Here is a 13,646-nt window from a genome sequence, read left to right on the forward strand (position 1 = left end):
AGTACTTCTTTTTGTTGGTCTATTTCTTCAGATAGCTCTTCTTTCCACTCCTCAAACATGGCTTTAGTGTCTCTTTCCCTCTGACAGGTGGTCTTTGCTTCCTACAAAGAACATCAGGAACAGTAGAATCATTAATTCCGAACAATAGAATCATTAATCATGGCAAATATTTACTGAGAAAATACTAGGGCCCTGTGTCTTGCAGGTCACCATGGAGACCCACAGAACATTTGTCCCACAGCCCCCGTTGCTTGCACTTGGAGTGGGCTGACTTTGAGCTGAACTTTCCAATCCCTTGAGGATAGAGATTGTGCTGTTCCTGTCTTTCAGCTCCTCAGAATGGACTGGGCCTGGCACAGTTGATGATCATTGAATAGGTGCTGAGAGATGGAAGGGTGAATGAAGAAAGGAAGGAATGAGGAAGAGAATTTATGGGTTTTCCTTTTACAAATATTCACTGAGAACCTCCTCTGGGCTGGATTCTGGAGCTTCCACAAGACCCATGCTCTGTCCTGAAAGAGCTGAGTCTACTGTGTAAGAAGTTTACATTCAGGTCCAATACCTCCCAAGGGTGCGGAATAATGCAGGAAACTTCAACTCTCTGCTCTACTTTTGGCCAGACAGGTCTGGCAAAATAACTGAATTTTCCTTCCCAGATTGTCTAAAGTCATTTGCCACTTAGGGAAGATGCCACCCTAGCTCTGACTCCCAGTTGTGAGAAACCACCAGAACTTTGGCCTGTGGGCTCCATGTGCATCCCAGGTCCCCAGGCAGTCCATGAATGGAGTGTCCTGCTGTCTCTTGTCCATGCCCACCTGCCGCTGCCTCTGCTTCTTCAAGAGGGCTGTCAGCTCCTCCTGAGTTGATGTCAGCTGGGCCCGCAGGTCTCGTACCACCTGCTGCATAGACTTTTCCTGCTCCTGTGTCTCTGTGGGGACCATGCAAGCAGAGGATGACCGGTTTAGGGGAAAAAGTCACTGGAGTGTAGTCCCTTGCCTATGTTACCAATCACACACCTCGGCCTCACACCCGCTTTTCCACTTACCGTGTACATTGACCTTGGGAAACAACTTCACCTATTGGACCCCCACTTTCCCAACTGGAAGATGGACATAATAATAGCACCTAACTGGGAGGGTTGTTTGATAATGAAACATGATCAAGCAAAGTGCTGAGCATAGTGCCTGTCGTGATGCTGAATAAATGTGAGCTCTCACTGTCATTTAACATAACGCCTTTGACAGTGCTCACACAGAGAAATGGGAGTAGAAAGGTACTAGAGCAAGAGCAGCAGAACTCCCAATAGAGCGCACACACTGACTGTGAATGGAGCGAACATGTCCATGGGTGCTGACAGCAGTCAGAGAGGAGTGTGAAGCGATGGAAGTAACTGTAGTTGTAAGTCCACTTTTTCCAATAATGGCATTTAAACCGATAGTTTGAAATTGCAAGTGAAAGAAAAGCACCATGCATTATGAACGAACATTTTAGACAAGGTTGATTTAAGTATGTACTTGAAGTTTTTTTGACTTAGAAGAGAGATTTAGAATGAATTATAACAGAACATTCTAACTAAACCACATAGTGATAAAGCAATGGGGGTTGCGGGTTAGTGAAAAAGACACCAATTGTACCTTTGTTACTTTTCAAAGTACATTTAGTAATTTTTCTTTTTTTAATTTAATTCAATTTAATTTAATTTAATTTTAATTTTTATTGTTATTCAATTACAGTTGTATGCCTTTTCTCCCCATCCCTTCACCCCACCCCAGCTGAACCCACCTCCCTCCCTCACCTCCACCCTCCCCCTTGATTTTGTCCATGTGTCCTTTATAGTAGTTCCTGTAATCCCCTCTTCCCACTGTCCCCCACCCCACCCCCGCCCCGGGGTATTGTTAGATTGTTCTTAACTTCAATGTCTCTGGTTATATTTTGTTTGCTTTTTTCTTCTATTGATTATGTTCCAGTTAAAGGTGAGATCGTATGGTATTTGTCCCTCACCGCCTGGCTTATTTCACTTAGCATAATGCTCTCCAGTTCCATCCATGGCACTGTTATGAGAACTCTAAGCCGTTCTTTGAAGAGAGAGATGGCTTTTCTTAGATTGGAGTTTTTGGAAAGAAGCACTTTTCAGATGCAATATAAATTGATTTGGGTTAATAGGTGACATGGAATGAGTGTAGAATGGGAGAGCTAAGAAGCTAATGAAAAGGTCATGAACATTAGTATAGCAAAGTTGCCTGAGGAACTTGTTTTCCCTCTACTTATTGCAATTTACGTTAAGGAAATGAGAAGGAATATGCACAAAGATTTACATACATTAATGGTCTTCGTCATGTGGTTTATGACAGGGAAATCTTGGAGTAACCCATATAAATTAGGAAATAATTCCCTTGTGAAATAAATTACTGTAGCCATTTGATGAGATACTATTCAGCCATTAACAATGGTGTTTACAAAGATGATTTCATGGCATTGGAAAACACGATATATTCTTTATTGAAGATAAACGAGGTCAAAACTGCAACCTGTGCAATTATGTATGTAGAGAGAAAAATAGTAACAGAGAATGCACCAAAATAGTAACTGCAGGTATATTGTCCATGATTTTTATTTTCTCCCTTCTACCTCCTGTATTTAAGTTTTCTATATCTATTGCACTTTATTCAATTTTTTTGATTGTGGTAAAATACATGTAACACAAAAGTCACCATTCTCAACCGTTTCTAGGTGTTCAGTTCAGTGCATTAAATACTTTCATAATCTTGTGCAACCATCACCACCATCCATGCCCATGACATTTCTCCTCTTGGAAAAGGAAATTCTATAATGAGTTAACAATAATTTCTCATTCCCCCTCCCACCAGCCCATGACAACCACCATTCTACTCCTTGTTTCTATGAGGTTGATGACACTATGTACCTCATATAACTAAAACCATGACAGTATTTGTCCTTTTGTGACTGACTTGTTTCACCTAGCATGATGTCCTCAAGGCTCATCCATGTTGCAGTGTATGTCAGAAGTTCCTTTCTCTTTAAGGCTGAATAATATTTCACTATATATGTATATATATATATATATATATATATATATATATATATATATATATACACACACACACACATACCACCTTTTGTAGATCCACTCATCTTTCAGTGGACATCTGGCTTACTTCCACATCTTAGCTACTGCCAATAATTGTGCTATAAGGATGGGCATTCAATCATTCTTTAAAGAAACATCTTTTAATGAAAACATATTCAGAAGTGGAAAACCCATTTTTCTTTAGCAGTCTCCAATGCAGAACCAAGAAGAGTTACATACATAACAACCACACAGTGATCCGGTAAATGGTGCTATTTTTAAACTCCAAGTCTATTCTTTAAAAAGGGAATTAAAGTGGGGGAAAAGTAAGAAAAAGTTTTATTATGGGATTTTTATATTTTTGTTTCCAAGTTTATATTTTATGATTTAACAGTTATTTCATATTAAATTAAAAACCATGGATATAAAACATGCAAACCTCTCCATGGGGAAAACATACAACTTGGTACTCTTTAGGAATGTGACACAGTAAAATTAAAGTGATTTTGTCATAATCAGATTATGTAATAATCAAGTCCAAGAACTGGCCTGACTGGTCATTAACCCCATGGAAGCTCATTCATAGTTAGCATCAGAGAACAGCACATTGGCAGAAGGCAGGAGGGAAGGGCCCTTCTAATTCACTCAGGCTAACTGCCCCATTCATACTGAAAGCCACTGAGACTCAGAGGGGGAAGCATTGACCATAGTCACAGAACTGAAAGGGACAAAGCTAAGACTGGAACCTACCTGTGTCACTCCCAGCCCTTTAGCTCTACACCCATGGTCAGAGACCCTCCCAGCCCCAAATAGGATCTCCAGGATGGATGGTGGGATCATCCCATCCTCCAATGTATGATGAGGTTCTGAGGGCACCTTAGGTGATGTATGTGCCGCCACCCACTGAATTCCAGTCAAGGTCCTTCCACAAGCCCAGGAGGGCCACCTGGACTCACCGCCTTGCGCCGTGCCCTCATGACTCTGTTGAAGGTGGCTCCAGAGATAGGAGGCACTCAGGAACGTCTTCTCACACAGATGGCACTACACAGAGAGCAAGTAGTGGGAAGTGTAGGATTAAGTCACCTGAATCAGCCTGGGATTCTCCCTCTGTCAAAACTCCCATTACCTTGGGACTCCTGGGACACCAAAAAATTCATTTTCTGAGTAAGGCAGTCATGTCAACCCCCCACATACACATAACTGAGCTTATAACTACTACCAGTATCCTAGGGAACTGTGAACACTGACTATCCATTTGACGTACCAAGAACTTTGTGTTGTTTTTTTATGGTGTGATGATGACATTGTATTTACGTTCAAAAGTGGGGATCCTTGTCTGTTGGACATATGCACTGAAATATTTATAGAGAAAATCATATGACTAATAGACTTCAAAAACAACTCAGGAGTGGAGGGAAGTGGGTAGGGGAATAAATGCAACAACACTGCCATGAGTTGGTAACTATCGGGCTGGTTATTGTGGAGATGAAGGTTCATTATGTTACTCTCTCTTTTGGTGTATATGTGTGAAATTTTCCACAATGTAAAGTTTTTAAAAGACACACTTGTCCAGGACCCACCCCAGGGTTGACAATCACCAGAGCAAGGACACTAACAACAGCATCTCTGAGTCTACCTCACTTTCTTCACGGTTTTCAGACACTGCCAATCTACCCCATCATCCTTTTCACTGTGAAATTTCAAACTTCTTCCAACACTGCACTGCGGGCTGCCATTGCCAGCCAGTAGAGGAAGGGGAAAGATTATCTGCAGTCTTTACACAAGAGCAAATATGACTGAAGTGGCCAGTGGTCTCCCAGTACCCATTTCCCTGTTTCCTTAGCAACAGAAACCGTGAGTTTTAGCTGGTCCTAAAGCTGATGAGAGTAAACACTGTATGTCCCGTCCTCCCTTGCCTACAGGTGTGGCCATGAGACTCAATCTTGTCTAATGACATGCAAGCAGAAGCGGTATATGCAACTTCTGGGAAGTGTCATTGAAGAAAGAGACACGACATTCCTCCCCCTGCCCCACCCTGCTGAATTGAATGTGGACTTGGACTTGAGAGGTGGAACATAGCCAGCTATCACGGACCATGAGGTAGAAGTCACATGATGAGGCTGGCAAAGAAACCCACAAAGAACAGGGTCCGTGATGGTTGTGTCCTTCCGCACCAGCCCCAGAATACCTCTCTCTACACTGTGCTCATAAGACGGAAAAATAGACTTAGGTCTGATTCATACAACTGAGATTTAAGGTTTTTACAACCCAAAGTCAAATGAAAGCCCCCCCCCCACCCCCCCACCCTGGGTTGACAGACTTTGCTCACTCTGGAGTTCTAAAATAACACAAATGAGTTTCTAGTTGTCAGAAGGAATGTGAGGTGGGTGGGTTGCGGAAGAGTTTAGAAAGCATCTTATGCCACATTTCAAGTCCTTCCCCTCATCGCACCCTTACCTGCTTCCCCAATTCCACCTCAAGCAGCCCACTCAAAAGACAGGTCCCTGAAGTTGGACAGCCACCGCTGCCTTCAGACTCAAATGCACTCTCTTACACAATGTTTAAGGCCACTGTGACCTGGCTCTGCTCTCCTCTCCTGCCACACCTCTCACCAGTCTCCTGCCCAAACCCACCTCAGGCCACCCAGAATCATTACCCTGAGCGTCCTTCTCACTGTGGCACCTTGGTTGCCCCTGCCCATAACATTCCTTTACAAAACTGTGCTCAACATTCAAGGCTTGTTGAAACACCACCTCAGGAAGACTCCTCCTCTCCCACCTCTGTGCTCCCACAGCTCCTCAGCCATTTACCTTAACACTTTCTCCACCTACAAAGGACATCTGTTCATTTCTGGCAGTATATTAGCCATACCCTCTTCCTCTGATAAGAGCACCCAGCTTTCTTCTGGGGAGTTACCCTTATCTTACACTCAAGGAATGGCCTTCAGTCCACCCCAGCTCCATGAAACACGTGACCGATACCAAAGCCAATCAGAGCCCTGCATTTCCAGGGCCCTGTGACTGGCTGAGGCACTGAGAGCATGAAATACTAGCTGGGGTTCTGGGAACAACTTTGGCCCTCTGGCAGAGCAACCTTAAATCCTGAAAAATGAGAAGTTGGCATTACTGTGGCCCAACTTCCTACCACAGGTAAGGATCTCTCTGAGAGTGGAATCTACCCTGAGGAAGAATTGCCAAGAGCTTCAGAGAAAGAAACGAGATTCTGGTGCCATCTTGTTCCTGGGACAAAGCCATACTTTTGTGCCACTGTAACCCTGGATTTTTCAGTTAAGTCAACCAATAAATTCCTTCTTGGCCTAACCCAACTTAGATCATTGTTTGGTCACTTAGTAGTGAAAGGGTTCTGACCCTTATGTCATAATTAGCAATTCACCAATTTTGTCAACTACCACTCTATTTTAATGATTCCTTCTGTCCCACCTACTCTCAAACTATGAATTTCTTGAAAATCTGAACCAGCATGACTTGGGACTATATCCTCAGTGTGTGGCAACAGGCCTGGCCAACATGACAATTTATTACAGGGCAACTGTCCCCAAACCACACTTTCCATGCAAATACATCCTAGTGCTCAAATGCCACTCAGGCTCATGAACTGTCACTTGATTCAATAATGGAGATCGTTTTCCACAATGGGCCTCACTCTATCAGTCCCTTGGCACACAATCATCTCTCTCACACACACACAAACACTTCTTACATACACCCTTACATGGCACTCTCTAAGTGCACACACAAAGTCCTCATGTACACACAAACATATATACTCACACCTACCACAAATACACACACCCTTAGACATACCTACACCCTGACTCATGCACACAACCATAAATACATCTTTATATGTACACTTCCACACACTCAGGGGCACACATTACACACCACACACTACACACACATACCACATACAAACGGACCTTCCAAATATTCACATATACACATTAGACACACGTAATTACACCTTCCATAAGCACACACACAAACACCCTTCATACAAACATGCCTTAGAAACAATCTCTCCATAAACACACACTCGATGCACACACATCCTTCATACACACATCTGCTACACCTGTATGATCTACACACACACACACAGTAGATATAACCTAACCAGCCATTCAGGCTCTCTGGCCATGAGCAGCATCTCTAAAATCTGCTCCTAATCAATGGCTATGGCCCATAGCAGCCTTAGGGCCCAGGGCAAGGTGTGGCCCAGGTGGACCAGTGGCTGGGCACCCAGGCCTTCCACTCCCCTTGCCTTGTTGATATTCCTCACCATATAGTAGCTCTGGCCACCTGACCATTGCAGAAGCTGCTGCAAGTGTTCTATCATCTCCCGTTGCTGGCGCCTTTCCTCCCGCAAATTTCTGATCTCTTCAGCCTGGCATTCCAGCTGCTGCTGACTCTGTGACAGCTGGCTCAGGATGGCTTGCAGGTGCACCTCCAGCATGGTCACTCTGGTAGTCAGGAAGTCCTGGCAGTGCAGCAGGTACTCGATGGAGAGCTGCGCTAGGCGCAGCACATTGAGCAGCGCCTGGTCCAAAGGCTGCGAACAGTGGCTGCACACCTCCTGGTCCAAGGTGCAGAAGGTGATGTCAATGAGGTTCTCCTGCAGGGTGGCCACATCCGTTTCCTGTGTCACACGGCCCACATCCAGGACACTCATGCGCCTCCAGTCCATGCTTCTAGTGCGAGGCTGGAACCTGAAGGGAGGGATTGTGTAGGCCCCAAAGGTGGAATAATGGGAACCCTCAACAGCTGTAACAAGGAACTGCATGGTCAGGGAAGCCCTGGGATGATCCCCTTGGGAGGGTGCCACCAAGGCCACTGCAGTCAGGGAAGGAGCTCAGATGGGATCTGAAAAACAAGAAGAGAGTCCAAGTTAGGCAAGGTGTGTGGGCTGCATGTATCAGACACGTGGCCATCAAGAGCCTAAGAGAGGCGAGGGGAAGGATTTAAACAATAGCTGCAGCATGCATGCTATACACTGACATGGCCAGAGCCATGGAGAGCAAGGGTATGGATTTATAGTCCCTCAGCTGTGGAGTCAGATCCTCCCCCTTGGGCAAGTCCCTTCGCATCTTCAAGCCTTCTTGGTCTATGGGGACTTATGGGTTCACTGTGCATGTTTGGGGTTAGGAATGAGGCAGGTGAGGTACCTAGCCTAGTGCCTGGCGCCTAGTAGGTCCTCAGTGAATCCCCCATGCCCGAGCCCACTGCCAGAGGTCTTTTTGGGGGGAAAACTGTCAATTGTAGGTGTTGGTCATATGCAACCAACCCTACACTAACCTCAGGATAAAGTCCTACAACTTGCTATGGGTGGCAGAGTCACCTAAGGTCTACCACACTCCCCAAGCTCCTTCCCCTTTTCTCCTTCAATTACTAGAACACAGTGGACAGGGCCAGGCTACAAATCCCATTTTCCCTGGCTGTAAGGTATGATCACATGACTATGTTCTGTCTAAGGGCATGTAAGTGAGATGGTGTCCACCACTGCCATGCTGGGGAGGGCGTGGGGACTTAAGACAGTGACTGTGTCTCTGCACTCAGACTGAACTCAATCCTCATGGTCTTTTTTTTTTCACACCTGATGGTTTCCTGAATATAGTTCCATTTTTGTCAAAGACTCAGATACTAATCTCCACTTTCTAGGTAGACATAGAGATTGTTCTCTCTCTTTGAACAGTAATTTGGCAGGAGTAACAGGCATTTTAACTCAACATTGTCCTATAGATAAACACATACAAGTGAGTAAACGTGCTCGTGTAAAAGTTGGCAATGTAGTGTTGTTTGTAATGGCAAAGTATAAGAAGAAGTATGAGAAAGCAAAGTACAAAGTGCAATAGAGGACACAGATGGTATCTCTATACTATGAAACACTATGAATCTCCAGATGAGAATAATGCAGCTTTACTTGTACTGATAGGGAATAATGGGATTATGTACACATGTGTGTTCATATATATATGGATATACATGTATACGGTTCTGTTTAACTGATCCATTATTATGATTTCTTTAATAACTTATTAAATAGATATGTATGTAAATATATCTCTATATGGTTATATAGAGATGTATTTGAATAGGTATAGGTATTACAATAGTGGGAAGAGTTAAATGGAAATGTGAAATGAGAATACATAAATGATTAGAAGGAGGGTCCAGACATAGGAGATGGGTAAATAGTTAGATAGATAAACAGATAGATAGATAGCCAGGCCTTACACACACAAATGATGATCATTTGTATATGAATTCTTCATATTTGCCATTCAGGTATAATAAAATTGAATACAACAAGCAACAATAAAATAATCTTAAAAATTCAATAAAATATATGAATTTGTGATTTTTGATATATTATTTCAAAAGCATAGACTATTTCTAGAAAAACAGACAAATCATTATCTCTGGGCATGAGAATGGAAGTTAGGAGAACGTTGTTTTCCATTTTCCACCTCGCCATACTATTTAAAGTTCTATGCATCTACATCTATTACTTTTATAATGTTTAGGGAAAAATAGAATTTCTTCCCTGGAGGCTCTTAGAATTGGGGCCCGAAGAAGTACGTATGATTATACTTAAGTTCTTTCTAGATCATGTGATTCAGACTTTTAAGTACAATAGAAAGAGAAGGGAAAGGTCACCGAGGAAGGAGAAAGGACTGGAGGAAATGGTAGTGGTGAGTTTGCAAAGAGGGCAAGGGCCTCCAGGGAAAGTCCTGACCTGCCTAAGCCTCTGTCTTCTTTTAGAAAAAAGGGGGTTGGAGCCCTGCCCTCCAGACCCCCAGGGTGCTGCGGGAACGGAGGACAGGCAAAGGGAATGCACTCTGTACTAACACCAGCTGCAGTGCAGCCAGTCCCAGCCTTGGTGCCACGTACCAGCTTTAAATACAAAACTACAAACAGCCCTTGCTATGACCATTTTACAGACAAAGAAATTGATTTCTGGACAGCTAAGTGGTTTGTCCCAGGTGGCAAACCCGGAATGGAAGAAAGCTGGAGATGCATCTGCTTCTAACGCTTGTGACCTCTGCAACACCCAACATGATTTTTAAAACCAATTGTTCTAAAAATTTGCTTTGTTCAGATCATCATCCTTATCCCTCAAACTCATTCATTCATTCACTCACTCCCCTGCATTTATAGCATGCCTTCTTGGGCCAATCCTCCCCTGGGAGACGGCCCTCAGGTGGCCCACTGACCCACCTTTTCCATTTTGGCTCCCATGCTTCTTTCTCAGACACTCTTCCCCAAGGCACACTCAAAAAACAAAACCCTTAGCCACAAGCACCTCTAACCATGGCCATGAGGAGAAGACTGGCATATTTCTACCTAATATGTCACAATATTTGAAAAGAAAAAAGGAAATAAAAGTCAAGGCAAGGCAAGAGAGCATAACAGAAGTGGGCTAGATATTATCACGTTCAGGTCAAGCTACCATAATGCCACCAGAACCTTAGGGACAACGGTCACAACAAGCTGCCCCTTGGAGCAACAGTAGATTACCAAGCATGCCTTGCTCTGGCCCAGGGTAACAGGACACCTGGTTTCTGTCCTTCAGATCGGGAAACTCACCTGAGAACTCACTATTCACCTAATTAAGTTTTATTTTTCAGATGTTTGCTCACAGTTCTCTCTCTAACAATGAGGCCAAGAACACTCCATCATCAGGTCTCTCAGCTCTCCTCACAAATTGCTCCTCCCAGCCTCTTTCTTAAACAGTCATTACCCTTTTACTCCTCCTTTAAGACTGAGTGTCCCAATGTCCCTGTCATATTCTGCTTCACCCACACCCATCTCTCCTTGCACTGTCTCTCCGGGGATGAGCTCACACTACCCACAGCTTCAGCTACCATAGGCCTGCTCGAAGTACTCAGACACTCCCAAATCTCTTTCTTGCTGGTCAACCTGTCTCTTGGGACCATTAGAACAAACCTTCCAATACTGATTATACCACAAATTGCAAATCCAAATTCTACCAGGCCCAGGAAGGTTGCATTAAATGGAGGAAACACCAGGTATAAGAGAAACCACAGCACAAATTTGATGATAAACGGCAACTGATGCTCCATTTTGATGTCCAAGGTACAATTAGGCACCAGATTCAGCTGGGACCTGGTGAGAAGTACAGTTCTCCAGACTTATTAATTCAGAACCACTGCAGTAGGGAGTGTTGGGACAGGGAGTGCTGGGCACTGTGGCAAAACGGGAGTGCATGCCCTGTTTAAAAGAGGCATCCACCACTGAGCCTCATCCACATGGGAATGGATTTCATGGGTTCCTCATGGGCTCATTCCAGATTCCTTAAGGAGACATTCACAGATTTCTTGGAACTCTTTCCAGATCAGCTTCCTAGCTGAATCTCCCACTTACCATATTCCTTGCTGTCTACCTTCTTTTTCAGGACTCGGTATTTCTTATCAAAGTCATATTCAATGTCAACAAGTGCTGCTGAATTAGTAAGTCTGGAGATCTGTATTTCTCACCAGGTCCCAGTTGAATCTGGTGCTGCTGGTCCTGGGACCACACTTGGAGAACTGCTGCCTGATTGCGTCTTGGACATGAAGATAGAGAATCAGTTGCCATTTCTCATCAAGCTTACACTGTGCTTTCCCTTTTACCTGGCACACTTCCTGCATTTCATGCCACTTCCCTGGGCCTGCTAGAACAAGAGGCCACAACTACCAAAAAAATTGCACACATTACACTCTCAATGCAAACAGTCAAATGGAACCCCACTGATGAAAACAGTAATTCAAATTACCTCAACAACAACTGAATTTTTAAAATATCTTCATACATCCACCCCCAAATTTAAATGGTTGCCAAGAAAAATACCAATTCAGAGGTCGGGCATTGATGTTTTAAAAAGGCAACCACTTAGGCATCTCTATCAATTTGAACATCAGTCACTGGGCCACTCGGCTTCCTCCCATTCATCATCCACCAGGCTTGTTCAGCCATCTCTGGTGACTCCAACTTAACCACATGGCATTCCTTGGATTTCCATTCTCCATCTTCCTGTCAGCATGTAACACATGGCCATGTTCCTTCAATTTGTCTTTTAGCATCTTCCATGCACAATCAAATGGGAGAATTCTTTCAAATATTTGGCAGGCCTTCTTGACCACCCCAGGAGCATGGGATCCAGCTTGACCCTAGGAACCTGTGAGGCTTGCTCCAGAGGTGCCATGGTCCACCTAGAGGGCAAGGTCAAAGCTGGCACTACCACCACTAACCATGGCCAGGCCCTTGCCGTCAATGCCAGCATTCAGCACCAAGCCTATGGTGGGAACCCTGCACTCCAAGCATGTGGCACCCACACACTCAAGATCCAGGTACTCCAGGTCATTGGCACCCATGTGTTCCAGGCTCATGTACTCCAGGTTGTTGGTGTCCACCTCCTCCAAGCTGGTGGCCATGTCATCCAACACTGGACCCATGTGCTTCATGCTCAAGCCCATGTACTCATGGTCTGGGTGGCCCACAAGGTCAGTGGATGACCCATGAGCTCAACGCCACAGACCATGTGGTTCGTGACCAGGTCCATGCGCTGCATCTCAGAGCCCATGTGATCCATGCTATAGTCCAAGCCTGTGTCCATGCCCTCCATACTGGCACCCCTAACGCAATCAATGCTGGGCCCAATCTCCTCCTTGCTTTGTAATGATCTCTCCTCTTTTCAGTGCATCACTTAGGATTTCCTTTATGCTGCCCATGTTCATCCCAGATACAAAGTGACCCAAGTTTTCCATACCACCACCAAGGGTCCCTTCATGCCTCCTGTTTTATTTATTCCAAATCCTATGCTTTCCCTTCCCATTCCTGTGGACCCTGTGTTTCCCATGCCAATGCCTTTATTCACGCGATTGGCATTGACATGCCGCCCCCCTGTCCTCACCACCAAATCCATGGGAAGTTGCTGTGGACGCGCAGGAAGGACAAAAATCTCCCTTTGGTAAGGCCCTCTTACCCATTTCATGTGCATTGGTCTATCCAAATACCAGTTGGTCATTAAAAATACATTTAGCTAGTACAGCTTCAGTGGACGGTTCACAAGTAACAATGCCTATTCCATGACTTTTTCCACCTTTATCCTTAGACCACCTGCCACCAGCACCACCACACCAGCCATACTAAAAACCTCCTTCACTCTTATCAGCCGACTTCATAACCCAGATTTGCTGCACACACCGAGCTTCCAAGGCTTCCAGCCTTCCGCCCTGCTCTCCTGGCGTCTTCACCCTCAGGATCTTCTGTGGCTTCCAGCGTTCTTCCACTCACAGGAGGCTCGTTCAGCATTTTGGCAGCTTCTTTCATGCTCTCTTCCATCTAGAAACCAACAACCGCCCACCCCCCGATGTTCTTCAGCGTCCATTCAGAGCTCCACCTCCGTTACCGCACCAACCGCTTCTCCAACCAGGGCTTTGAGTGCCTGCCGTTCCACATCAAAAGGTATGTTTGTAATGAAGGCTCTGTGTCTTTTGGTTGGGTTGGCATGTGACTCAGAGCAACTGCCTCCTCTT

The 13,646-nt window shown here is 44.7% G+C and overlaps 2 pseudogenes; both read right to left on the reverse strand.

The window, feature by feature from the left end:
* Nucleotides 1-12,000: 12,000 nt before the first annotated feature.
* LOC128780174 (heterogeneous nuclear ribonucleoprotein M pseudogene) lies at nucleotides 12,001-12,627 on the reverse strand (annotated as a pseudogene).
* Nucleotides 12,628-12,655: 28 nt separating this feature from the next.
* LOC139440645 (heterogeneous nuclear ribonucleoprotein M-like) lies at nucleotides 12,656-13,599 on the reverse strand (annotated as a pseudogene).
* Between the last annotated feature and the right edge of the window lie 47 nt (nucleotides 13,600-13,646).

This window comes from Desmodus rotundus, unplaced genomic scaffold, assembly GCF_022682495.2.
Source record: "Desmodus rotundus isolate HL8 unplaced genomic scaffold, HLdesRot8A.1 manual_scaffold_63, whole genome shotgun sequence".
Lineage (NCBI taxonomy): Eukaryota > Metazoa > Chordata > Mammalia > Chiroptera > Phyllostomidae > Desmodus > Desmodus rotundus.